Raw genomic sequence first — 13795 nt, 5'->3', positions numbered from 1 at the left:
GCTGTCATTAGGAGTCTCATGTAATCCTGAAGAGTCTCATGTAACTTCTACAGGACGGTATGAAGTTTCCTCAAAAAAATTAAAACTAGAACTACCATACCATCCAGCAAGCCCCACTGCTGGGTATTTATCCAAAAAAAATGAAAACAGCATTTTTATTTTTTTGTACCAGGGATTGAACCCAGGGGTGCTTAACCACGGAGCCACATTCCCCATCCTTTTATTTATTTATTTTTATTTTGAGACAAGGGTCTCACTAATTTGCTGAGGCTGCCTTTGAATTTGTGATCCTCCTGCCTCAGCCTCCAAAATCACTGGGGTTACAGCTTGCACCATTGAGCCCAGTGAAATCAACATCTTGAAGTGATACACGCACTCCATGTTCACAGCAGTATTATTCACAACAACCCAGTTATGGAAACAATCTAAATATCCCTAGATGGATGAATGGATAAAGAAAATGTGTTATACTATGTCAATAAGCCTTAGAAAGAAAGGAAATTTCACAATATACAGCAACATAATGAACCTTGAAGACATTATGTAAAGAAAATAAATGAGTCACAAAAAGGCAAATACTGCATGATACCACTTACATAAGGAATCCAAAACAGTCAAACTCATAGAAACCAAGAGTGAAATAATGTTTGCCAGGGACTGAGGGGTTGGGGGAGGGAGAGTTGCTAATCAGTGGGTATTAAGTTTCAGTTAATATGCTTACAACATTGCCCCATGGTTAATAACTCAGTATTATGTACTAAAAAGTCTGTTAAGAGAGCTGATCTCATGTTAAGTGTTCTGACCACAATTAAATAATTTTTTTTTGAGAGAGCTTTAATATTTATTTTTTAGTTCTCGGCGGACACAACATCTTTGTTTGTATGTGGTGCTGAGGATGGAACCCGGGCCGCACGCATGCCAGGCCAGCGCGCTACCGCCTGAGCCACATCCCCAGCCCCAATTAAATAATATTTTAAGAAATATTTTTTAAAAAGGATACTCTTAAGGAAGTGAAACACAAACTATCAGTGGGAGAAGACATAATCAGTAAATGACTGTGTTAAGGGGATGTACAGAACTCCTAGCCCAGTAGAAAAAAAACAGGCAAAAGACATGGGTATTTTACTAAAGAGGAAACACATACAGCCACCAAACACTCAAAGAGATGCTTGACCTCCTCAGAATCAGGGAGACAAACCAAGGCAGCAAGAGATAGTACTTTACATTCCAGTGGCAAAAATTAAGAATTTGACAATAGAAAGAGGGGACATAGATCAAAGAGAGCTCTTACTTACATAAATTTGCAGGGACTGAAACAGGTATAAGACTTGGGAAAATTTGACATCTCTTTATCAACTCAGTCAGATGCCCATCAACTCAATAGACACCACTACTAGATATCTACCTAAGACAAGCCCCACATATCTTCCCAAGGAGACAAGCTCCAATAGGTTCAACAATCTGTTTGTGAGAATATTCATGCCCTAAGGACTATGGGCAGAAAATGGATATTTGGTGGTGATATTTGTCTACAATAAAATATTATGAAGCAGTGAATATGAATTAACTCCAACTAAACACAAAACATTCCATAATGTGGAGTGAGAAAAATCAAGTTCAGGAGGCTATGTGCTGGATAATTTTTTGTGTCAACTTGGCTGGACCATGATACCCAGTTTTTGGTCAAAATACTAGTCTTGTTGCCATAGGGTATTGTTTTAGATGAGAAAAAGATTTAGCCAAGCGTGGTTGCACATACCTGTAATCCAGAAATTTGGAAGGTTGAGGCAGGAGTGCCACAAATTTGAGGCCAGCCTCAGAACTTAATAAGACCCTGTCTCAAAATAAAATAGAATATTCCTGGGTTTGATTCCAGTGCTTGGGGAGGGGGGCGGAGATTCAAGTCAGTAGTATTTTGTGTAAAGTAGATGATCTTTCATACTGTGGGTGGGTCTTATCCAATTAGTTGAAGGCCATAAAAAGAAAAACAAAAAACTGAGGTCCTCCCTTGGGAATTATGCCTCCAGACAGCCTTCAGATTCCAGCCACAACATCAACTCCCTGGGCTTCCAGCCTGTGGCCTGCCTGAAGATTTCAGACTTCCCAGCTTCACCATAGTGTGAGCCAATTCCTTACGATAAATCTGTCAGATAAATGGATAGATCTAATTCTGTGCACAAAATAAAAATTGAACATTATATATCAGCATGCATAATAGGATCTTTGTTTTGTAACACAAATGTGTATTATATGCACACTTACATGTAAAATTGCATTTAAGTTTTTACATAGGAATAAGAAGGATAGGCAGTAAATCTTTGGTTGGCAAATGGCAATCTGAATCATTTACATTTTCCTATTTTTTTCTTTTCTTAATTTTCCAAATTCTCTACAATAAAAACTTAATTTAAAAAAGAGAACACTGTGCTAGGAATTGAACCCAGAGCCCCACACATGCTCTGAAAGTGTTCTACCACTGAACTACATACATCCTCAACCTTTTTCTTTTTTTTTAATATTTATTTTTTAGCTGAAGTTGGATACCATACCTTTATTTTATTTATTTATTTTTATGTGGTGATGAGGATTGAACCCAAGGCCTCACACATGTTAGGTGACTGCTCTACCACTGAGCCACAACCCCAGCCCTATCCTCAACCTGTTTCAAAATCTTATTTTTGAGAAAGTGTCTTACTAAGTCACCCAGACTAGCTTCAAACTTAGGATCCTCATGCCTTAGCCTCCCAATTACAGGAGCTGGGATTATAGACATGCCACCTCCCTAAAATGAGAAAATATTTTTTAATAGGAGGAAAAATAGTGACACATTGGGATGACCAGTTGTAACTCAGTTATGATTGTTTAATGTGTGTTCTGTTTTTGTACTTAATAAATGACTCCCCCCAAAGAAAAGGAAATTAAAAACTGCACACTTCTTGAATTCTATTCAATTCCACCAAGTATTTACTGTTTTACTATAAAAGAAACACAAAAACAAGGTATAGTTCCTGACCCAAAGGAGTTTGCAGGTATGTATGTAGAAAAAGAAGATTCAGAAGTAGCTGCTCTCCAGTGCAGAACACAGAAAGTACTTAAAAGCATCCCAGATAATAATGTGAGAAGACAGCCTACAGACTGGGAGAAAATCTTTACCACATGCACCTCCAATAAAGCATTAATCTCTAGGATATACAAAATACTCAAAAAACTTAATACCAAAAGAAACAAATAACCCAGGACTGGGGTTGTGGCTCAGCAGTAGAATGCTTGCGTAGCATGGGCGAGGCTTTGGGTTCAATCCTAAGCACCACATAAAAATAAACAAATAGTTAAAGATATTGTGTCCAACTACAACTAAAAAATAAAATATTTAAAAAACCAAATAACCCAATCAATAAATGGGCCAAGGAACTGAACAGACACTTCACAGAAGAAGAAATACAATTGATCAACAAATATATGAAAAAGTGGTTCAACATCTCTAGCAATTACAGAAATGCAAATCAAAACTACACTAAGAGTTCATCTCACTCCTGTCAGAATGGCAATCATCAAGAATACAAGCAACAAAAAATGTTGGTGAGAATATGGGGAAAAGGTATGCTCATACATTGATGGTGGGACTGCAGTTTGGTGCAACCAATATGAAAAGCAGTATGAAGATTCCTCAGAAAACTGGGAATGGAATCACCATTTGAACCAGCTATCCCACTTCTTGATTTATACCTAAAGGACTTAAAATCAGCATACTATAGTGATGCAGCCACATCAATGTTTATAGCAGCTCAATTCACAGTAGCTAGATTATGAAACCAACCTAGGTATCTCTCAATAGATGAATGGATAAAGAAAATGTGGTATATATACTCAATGGAATATTACTCAGCTTTAAAGAAGAATGAAATTATGGCATTTTCCAGTAAATGGTTGAAGTTGGAGAATATCATGCTAAGCAAAATAAGCCAATCCCAAAAAACCAAAGGCCAAATATTTTCTCTAATATGTGGATGCTAATTCACAATAAGACAGGGGGCACTAGGGAAGAATAGCGTTACCTTAGATTAGGTAGAGGGAAGTTATGGGAGGGGAAGGGAGAGGATGTGGGGATAGGAAAGAAAGTAGAAAAAACAGACATTCTTACTGTATGTATATATGTGAGTACATGACCAATATGATTCTGCAACATGTACACTCAGAAAAATAAAATTATATTCCATCTATGTATGATATATCAAAGTGCATAAATGCATTCTACTGTCATTATAACTAATTAAAATAAATAGAAAAATTTTAAAAAGCATCTTATTTATTTATTTATTCTATTAGGTATATATGACAGCAGAATGCTGTCATATATACCTAATTAGAATAAATAATAAAATAAATAAATAATAAAATATATAAATATATATAAATAAAAATATATAAATAATAAAATAAATAAATAATAAAATAAAAAAATAAACTTTTTTTAAAACTTTTTAGTTGTGGGTGGACATAATACCTTTATTTTTATAAAGGTATTATGCTGAGGATCGAACCCAGTGCTTCATGCATACTAGGCAAGTGTTCTACCTCTGAGTCACAACCCCAGCCCCCCCACCCCCGGCAGAATGCATTTTGATTCACTGTACACGACTGCAGCACAACTTTTTATTTCTCTGGTTGTACATGATGTAGCATTGCACCATATGTGCAGCCATACATGTACCTAGAGTAATGATGTCCATCTCATTCCACCATCTTTCCTATCCCCATACCCTCTCCCATCCTTTCCCTCCCCTTTGCCCCATCACAGTTCCTCCATTTTGGCTTGCATAATACCTTTATTTATTTATTTATTATCATATGGTGCTGAGGATCAAACCCAGCACTTATCCTTGCCTGTGCTAGGCAAACACTCTACTGCTGACCCAGCCCCAGCCCCTTGGCTTGTATTTTTTTATAGGAATACTACAGACCTGAGGCTGATTCTTTCTCTGTATTATATCAGGCACCTCATGATGTCCATTGTCCCACTTTTGCTGATGTTAACTGTGATCACAGTCATGTTTACTGAGTTGCTATTTTTCCCATGTAATTAATAAGTATTTACGGGGAGATACTTTGAAACTATGTACACATCCACTTTACTCAGCAAACTTCCACCCACTGGTTTCAAATTCCATCACTCTTTCTATATTTATCACTGTGTTTCACTATAAGGAAGAGCCTTTCTGGCTCTCATTTATTATACCTGCATGCATACATGGATTCTTATTCTGTGGCTGATAATCTGTTACTATCACCATTTATTTAATTATTAAATTGTCTCATATTTAGTTAATATGAGTATCCTTCTAACATGTCCACTTTTTGAGTGCTTACTTTCTGAAATCAATAGTCCAAGTTTAACTTGTACTTTCTTCTCTTCCAGTCCTGTAATCAACCATTTCTCCAATGAGGTCTGGCTCCTTTCAATAGAGAATAGTATTAAGAAACAAAGATCGGGGTTCTGGTTGTGCTCATTTCCATTGGGCATCATGCTTCTAGGAAATATATATCTATACATACACACACATTCACTGGACATGTTTGTGCACACCAATAATTCCAGCAACTTAGGAGGCTGAGGCAGGAGGATTACAAAACTCAACGAGACCCTGTATTAAAAATAAAAAATAAAAAGTGCTTGGAATGTAGCTCAGTGGTACAGCATCCCTGGATTTAATATCCAGTACAGGAAAAAATATGCTCATATCTATGCCCATCTGTGTTTATATCTAAATTTATCTGCAGGTATATATGTATATTTCTTTATCTGCATGTGCACATATTATTTATTTTGATATCTATCTACCAGCATTTGTGTGAATGTGTATTTTTACATCTATCTGCATTTGTGTATATATGTTTATGAATTTCTATATCTGTGTATATATATGTCTCTAAGTATGTGAATATATATTTCTATATTTGCATGTGTATGAATATGAACATATGTGTGTTTCAATATTATCTGCATGTGTGTGTACATGCGTGTAATACAATCACAAGTTCATACCAACATCTCTGATTTCAATCCACAGGGTTTGTCTAATCTTTCCTCTTTCTATATTTGTAACTTCCTTTAGATAAAGATATTTTAAAGGCTGTGAATATTGTTGGAGCCATCATCATTAATAGCCCACAGAAATATCCTCCTTCATCACATGGCCTTGCTTTGTGCTCAGTGCAGACTTGGGCATCATCCAGCCTATGTGAGACCCTTGCTCTAATCAGGCAGAAGGGCAGACGGAGTAACCAGGCAGGGGCCGGTTCTGAGCCAGAAGGCCCTTCTGGAAGGTTCAGGGGAGGCAGAAATAGAATCCCTGGGAAGTGGGGGGAGGGTGCTGGTGGGTGTGGGGGAGTACTGGGATTTTCTGGGTGAGTGAGAAACCAGAACAGATGGGCTCTTGGCTGGCTCCATAGAAAGACCACAAGTGACCTATGGGGCGCTTTGAAAGGGCAAACCTGTTCCCCACAGCAGCTGGGGCAAGAGTCCTAACTGGAGGCTTTGTTGGCACAACAGCTGGCTCCAGCTGGGGCTGGGCAGCTGGAGTCTAGGAGGAGGCTCTGCACACTCAGCTGTTGGCTGAGGGAGCCCACGAGAGGAAAGGTCACCCTATGAGAGGTCCTGTGTGTCAATCTTTCCCCTCCTGTTTCAGGGTATAATTTGCAGGGGGGAGTTCAAACCCCAAAGACCCTAGTTTTGACCTTTTCCTGTCTAATATTCTGATATTCTCTTCAAATTTGGAAGTTTCAACTCTCTTGTCCAACAAAGATACTTCCCACAGAATGACAAAAATACATCAGTGTTTTATCTGTATGTTCTTGTAACTCAACATTAGCTGAAGTTAGTAGGATCTTTCTAGAATATGGAGTCAGCCAGGAGATTTGTGGAGGTTTTCAGCCACCTTTATGAATAATATCAACAATAACAGCAATGTCTCTGAGTACAGATCCACATCCACCAAGCCATTTGCATATGTATTCCCAACAGTTCAGAGGAGCTCTCTGAGCCGCATGTGAGCATCTTCAATTTACAGGTGAGAAGGGGGCGTGATCCACAGACATGAGTTAATTCAATCCCAGGGGCCTAGGCAACAGGGGATCAGGTACATTCCAAGATTCTGGTTCTGTAACATGTACATTCTCCAAAGGAGTAGTTCAGGTTGAACAGGGCATTACAGTCATACTTAAAATGGCCTTTCCACCTCTGGGGTGCTCAGAGAATTGTAAATTGTGGGTTGGGGGTGACAGAGTGTGACTGCTAAGCCTTGAGGCTGAGAAACAGTTCTCTCGAGAACCTAACAGTCATGCAAGGAATTGATTTTCCACCTCACAGAAGACAAAAATTCCCCAAATAAACAGCAGGTGCAGCCTTCCGTCCAGAGCCAAGATGAGGCAATCTCTTAACTGTGGAAGAAGCACAAACTTGCTTTCAGCCATACAAATCTAAGATGTCATTGGAGTCCTCAATGGGATATTTGGTCCAGAAGTGTGAAGTTGCCATGCATGTGTAGTGTGGTGGGGCTGGTCTGGGAGTCTCAAGCAACTCTGCCAGACTGGTGGCCTGCCACACTGGTTGCCTGTAAGCTGTCACCTTCCTAATTCCCTCCAGTCTGGTTTCATCCTGAATGGGAAAGAACAGAAAAGACCATAAAACCCACAGCTTCCAAAACAGGACAACTCAAAACAGGAGGGCCTGGAGTAGATGTAGTTTTCACTATGTTTGGTCATGAAACCCTTTTGCAGGTCCCCAGGCCCCTTTGCCAGCCCCTGACTCTGAAACTTCAAAAACCATCTATCCCCATCTTCCCCTGGCTTCAGGCACAGGCTGGGTTGGCATATGAGCAGCCTTTGCTTGCAGTGGGGGGACTGGAACATCTAGAGTGGCAGACAGTTCCAGAGGGTTGTCAAGAAGCATCTCCAGATCCAGAGAGGTGATCTACAAAATACCAGTCTTCACTCTTCCAAATGTGACTGATGCAGATGAACAGAGACCTAGGGTTGATTCCAAAGTAGAGAGAAGGAGATGTAGCAGCTAATGCTGTGGGATTCTTCCAGGTTGCAGAGGATGCAGTCAGGACATTTGGGCACAAAATGAACAAAGTACACAGATTAGATAACAGCACACTGCCTGTGCTACTTTCTTGATTTTGATAATGCTGCTCCAGTGCAGTAAGAGAAGGTCCTTGTTTTGGGAAATAGATACCAAAGTGTTTAAGGGTAAAGAAGTGTCATAGTCTTCAGTTTACTCTCAAATGGTTCAGAAGGAAATATAAGTATAGACAGAGACATTGAGCCAGAGATGGAGAGAGACACAGGAAGGGAAAATCAGATGGCATAGGCAGACACAAAGAAAGGCAAGAGAGACAGAATGCTAAAGCAAATAAGGTGACATGTTAACATTTGGGAGAATTTTGGGAAAGTTTTTTATTTCTTTATTTTTTGAACCAGGAATTGAATCCAGGGATGTTCTATGTTCTACCACTGAACTATATCCTCAATCCTTTTTGAATTTTTTATTTTGAGACAGGGCCTTACTAATTTGCCCAGGATGGCCTTGCTTAAGCAGAGGATGCTCCCAAGTAGCTGGGATAAGAGGCATGTGTCACTGTGCCTGGCTTGAAGAGGCCTACTCTTGCAACTGTTCTTTAAATTTAAATTTCAAGTTTAAGAGGCAAAAAATGCAAAAGGCATGCCTTTCCCACAATATGTGAACCCTCCCTCATTCTTCTGGTTCAGCTCCCTCCAATGCCACAGCTTGGCCCTGCCAAGGCTGGTCATCTGAGGTCACCATCCCCAGGCCCTGGCATCCCCTGCCCCCTTACCATCTCTCAGCCCTGGCAAGATCCACTTCCATCTGCTGTCCTAAGCCCAGCCTCTACACTCCTCATGGTGTGTGAATCAAGGACACCCTGCTTCTACCCCAGTCTTGGCTTGCTAGGGTTGCTCAGCAGGGCTCCTAGTCCAGTCCAGCCTCCAGCCTCAGGTTTTGGGTCTTTCTTGCTTCCTCCTCAGAAGGAAGGCCCTCATGTGTAGTGTGGGGGGCCTGGTCTGGGAGTCTTTAAGTATGGCTGTAATGCCCTGTTCAACCTGAACTACTCCCTTAGAGGGTGTACATGTTACAGAACCAGAACTTTGCTGCCCAGTCCCCTGGGACTGAATTACCTCACCTGTAAATTGGAGATGCTCACATGCTGGCCTCACTCTTGGGCACTTTCGGAATCAACTGCTCCAATTTCCCTCCCTTCCACCAGAGGCTCTTGGGTCTCTTCTTCTGTTCCTGGTCTCAGAAGGAAGATAATGCTTCTTACTTTTCAGGCCTCCATCCCTTTCCCATGTGCCCGTCTCCTGCACCTGCTCCAGGCCTCACTTAAGGGCTCTGTCAAGACCCATACCTCTTCAGTCTGGGAGTAACTTCACTCTCTTTGGAATAGAACAGCTTCCATCTTGCTTTCCTTCACACATTCCCATCCTTTTCTGGCCTATCACAGGATGGTTCCTCCATCCACACTTCCTGCTCACACATTTGCTTGTGAGTGCTTTGCCATTTGGCTTCAACCACCTCCCCGATTCCCAAAGTGGAAGCATCAAGAACACAATATTTGGAAGGGGGAACTTGAGATTCAGTCTATGATCTATCTCCTAAGAGCTGTGTGATTTGTGGTGGGTTTCCAAGACATGCAGGAAGCCCATGTGCAGCTCAGAATGAACTAACACATGTGACCTCCAATTATTCTTTCTCTCTCCTCATCCAGTTCACCTGTCCCTAAATTCTCTACACAACCTCCAAAAGTCTGATATACAATCCACCTATCTGGTGACAGCACCTCAATCTGCATCTCTGTCACACACCCCTGTACTGGACTCCACCTGAGTCCCAGAGTCATAAGGACATCTTCCCACAGTCAGCCAGTCAGCCTCTTGAGTTTAACTAAATAAGTAAATTTATTCAATTTACTCATTCTCACTCATGCTCAATTTATTAAAAAGCAGGAGCTTACAGCTGTCAAGAAGGAATAAAATGAAGAAAGAAATTTGACATTCCAAAGATGCATCAAAGCAGCACATTCTATTGTGCTCCATTATTGTGAATTATACTGAGAAGTACCTAACATCTGTAGCACTGGGAGCCTCTAGAAGTCTCAGCTCAGTACTGGATATGACCTTTATCCAAAGAACTCTTGCTCTTGAACATCATTGTCTGCTAAGGTCAGCCCCTGTCTCTACTCACTCAAGAATTTGCCTCAAAATATTCCTCCACTCCTCTCTGGTGGCCCCATGTTGTTTTTCAATCCTGACCCTCCTGCCCAGCCATGGCTAGTCCTTGCTAGCCTGGTTCATAGCAGTCATTTCCTCTTAACCATGGGCCCATCATTGGTCCCACTCCTTCCCACTCATGCTATCTTCTACCATGCATCATGTCCCCAAAGCACATACCCGAATGTACCATGCTCCTATTTATATAGTTATGGTGTGTCTCCCCCACCCAGTCACTCTTAACCAAGCCCAAACTCCCTGCTTGCAAAGTCAAGGGCCTCTATCAGCCCAGGTCCAGCTACCTCCAGTTCCATTGTTCACCATCCATTCCTCACAGACCCTGGGCTCCAGCCAAATCATATTCTCACCATCTGGGGACATATGTTCCCTCTGCCCAAAATAGCATACCCCTATCTCCACCTGTTGAGATCCATCCTTGAAGGATTATTCAATAAATAGTACTAGGACAATTGGTTACTCATTTGAAGGAAATTTTTTAGATTCTTCACTTCGTGCTACACATCAAAATGTATCCCAGATGAACTGGAGTTAAATATAAAACTATAATTACATATATTCAAAATAAAATCATAAAACGTCTCAAAAATGTGGGACTGGGGCTGTAGCTCAGCAGTTGAGTGCTTGCCTCGCATCCGTGAGGCACTGAGTTTGATCATCAGCACCACATTAAAAAAATAAATATATATTTTAAAAAGTCTCTTAGTGGCTGGGGTGTGGCTCAGCAGTAAAACGCTTGCCTCCCAGGTGTGAGGTACTGGGTTTGATTCTCAGCACCACATAAAAGTAAATCAACAAAATAAAGATACTGCATCCATATACAACTAAAAAATATATTTTTAAAAAAGTCTCAAAAATGTGATTATTAAATATCTGAAAGGGGAGAAAATGCTAGGCTTTTATCAAAGAATAAAATTTCAAAAAAAAAAAAAAAAACACAACAGATCTGACTCACTAAATAGAACTGACTCATTAAAACCAAACTGATAGGCTGGGGTTGTGGCTCAGTTGTAGAGTGCTTGCCTAGCACATGTGAGGCATTGCGTTCGATTCTCAGCACCACATATAAATAAATAAAATAAAGGTCCATTAACAACTTAAAAAATATTTTTAAAAAAATGAACAGAAAGGTAGAGTCATTTGCTTGAACTGAATGTTGGGGTCTCTGACACAGGGAAATCAGAAATCAGAAAGTGGTTTGGTTAGCAAGTTACAGGAGATGGGTGCGTATCTTTCATGAATGTCTAGTGATACTTGACATTGCATTCCTTCCCTAAGAATTTGAAATGTTAAAATCCTCTCCAAGGGTAGATATGCCCAAGACCCAAATTTGACTCTCCTTCTCCTAGAAGCTTGACATTAAACCCACCCTGTCTGCTGGAGGATCTCAACCTGATCTCCATACTTATTACCCTTTTCTGAACTCACTCCTGGGTCCACTTATTAAGTACTCACTATAATTTAGGTATTATGCTAAACATTTTTCAAGGATTATGTCTGACAATCCTACAAGGTATTTTCTTAAATATAGATCTCCTGAATATCCTCTTTAATTTTTTCTTTTCCAAAACCAGTAACTACTTTATAGACGTATAATCTAAAATAAGCTGTATATATCAGTGACTTTTTGGCACATCTGTGAAACTACTACCACAAAATAAAACTTCCACCCTGAAAGTTCCCTGATGTCCCCGTCCAATCTATCCCTCCCTCTATGCCCAGGCCACTACTTATTTGCTTCCATACACACACACACACACACACACACACACATACACACATATATACATGTACATATTCTTATATAAGGCTTCCAAGAAGGAATAAACTGGAGAAAGAAATTTGACATTCCAAAGATGCATCAAAGCAGCACATTTTAGCAGAGCAGTCTAGCAGAGCAGCTTGAGAATCTCAGACCAGCCCACCCCCACTAGGTGTGTGTGTGTGTGTGTGTGTGTATGTGTGTGTGTATATATATATATATATATATATACATACATACATATATATATGTTTATACATTATTTTCTAATTTTTTAAAGTCATACAGTATGTTTTCTATGGACACACTTTTATTTTCCCTGGGTAAATACTTAGCAGTGGAACAATTAGGCATTATGGCAAGTATGTTCATAATTAACTGCCTAAACAATGTATCCAAGTATCAAAACATCACATGGTACCCTACACATAGGGACTACTATGTGCTAGTTAAAATTATTAAAAAACAACCTACTAAACTGTTTTCCAAAAATGTCACTTTACATTCCCACCAGCAGTATGAGAATTCCAGTTTCTCCACATCTTTGCCAACATTTGATTGTCAGTCTTTTTAAATTTTAGCCACTCTATCGTTTAGTGATATTTAATTATGATTTTAATTTACATTTCCCTAAGGATTAGTGATGCCAAGCATTGTTTCATTGTTCTTATCAACTACTGTATATCTTCAGTGGCAAAGTGTCTGTTAAAATATTTTGCCCATGTTTTTATACTGTGTCGTCTTGTTCGTAAGTTCTAAATGTTCTTTATATCTTCTGGTCACAGTCCTTTGTCAATTATTATTTGCTAATAACTACATTTAAGGATGAGGAAACTCTGGCTTGGGAAAATTAATAACTGGTCAATGTCACTTAGATTCAAATCAGGACCATGAGAGACTGCAATGCTTCTTTTTCTTTGTCTACATTTCTTTGACACTATTTAAATGGAGCCTCTTTTTATTCTTTTTTGCACCTTAAAGCAAAAGGTCGCATCAAAGTTATTCACATCTATTGATAATGAAATTAAAGCCTAGCAGGGTTGATTTCCTTAACCCTTTAAAATGACTAGTAAGTGCATGGACAAGAAGAGCTTGTTTATTTAACTATGGATTCAAAAATCTCACGTCATTCAACTACCTTCTATATTTTACCCACGATCTTTCCAAATTGTGAATCTGACCACATATGAGATCTCTAGACTTGGGTGTGCACTACAGAGGGCCTTCCTTGAGCTATCATAACCTCCAATGTCACCTACGGTCACTCCACAGACCCAAACACCCCCACCCCAGCTGTCCTCAGCTCCCAGCGCAGATTCTGTGTCCCTATGTACTCCTTCCCATCTGCTAGGTAAGCTCTTCTCCAACCCCCGGGCCACCACAGCTTGTCCTTCAGTCTCGTGTCCTGACTCCTCTTAAGACTCACAGACCCATCAGCCCCCACTTCTGGCTGCTTCAAAGTACGTTTCAGCCCGGTTGCCGTAGAGCTCCAAGAACGGGGCTGCGTCCCGTCCACAGTGCAGCGGGACGTGGGGGCGGGAGCTGAAGGTGCCCGTAGGGCGAAGGGATAAGGACTTTATTCAGGTTTAACAAGAGAACGCGCCACAAGCACTAGGGCACAGAGGTAACTGGCCGATTACTCAGAGGCCAGCAAGGCCCACTCTCACCGAGCCTCCCGCCTGGCGCAGCCCGTGACGTCACACCTGCGCCGCGTCGTCGTGGCGCACG

General features: G+C 40.4%; 1 long non-coding RNA gene across 3 annotated transcripts; it reads right to left on the bottom strand.

Moving 5' to 3' along the window:
* Nucleotides 1-6817: 6817 nt before the first annotated feature.
* Nucleotides 6818-13789, bottom strand: LOC107146228. Of its 3 annotated transcripts, none has more exons than XR_001504010.2 (3): nt 13494-13789; nt 9201-9315; nt 6818-7654 (listed from the first exon to the last, which is right to left on the bottom strand). It is a non-coding gene; the product is annotated as an uncharacterized LOC107146228 (long non-coding RNA). The 3 variants fall into 3 exon arrangements; XR_007341741.1 differs by having other exon boundaries at nt 9201-9310; XR_007341742.1 differs by having other exon boundaries at nt 9201-9310; nt 13498-13789.
* Between the last annotated feature and the right edge of the window lie 6 nt (nt 13790-13795).

Source organism: Marmota marmota, unplaced genomic scaffold (genome assembly GCF_001458135.2).
Source record: "Marmota marmota marmota unplaced genomic scaffold, marMar, whole genome shotgun sequence".
NCBI lineage: Eukaryota > Metazoa > Chordata > Mammalia > Rodentia > Sciuridae > Marmota > Marmota marmota.
The sequence above is the reverse complement of the archived record's forward strand: the minus strand, read 5'-3'. Positions and strand labels throughout refer to the sequence as shown.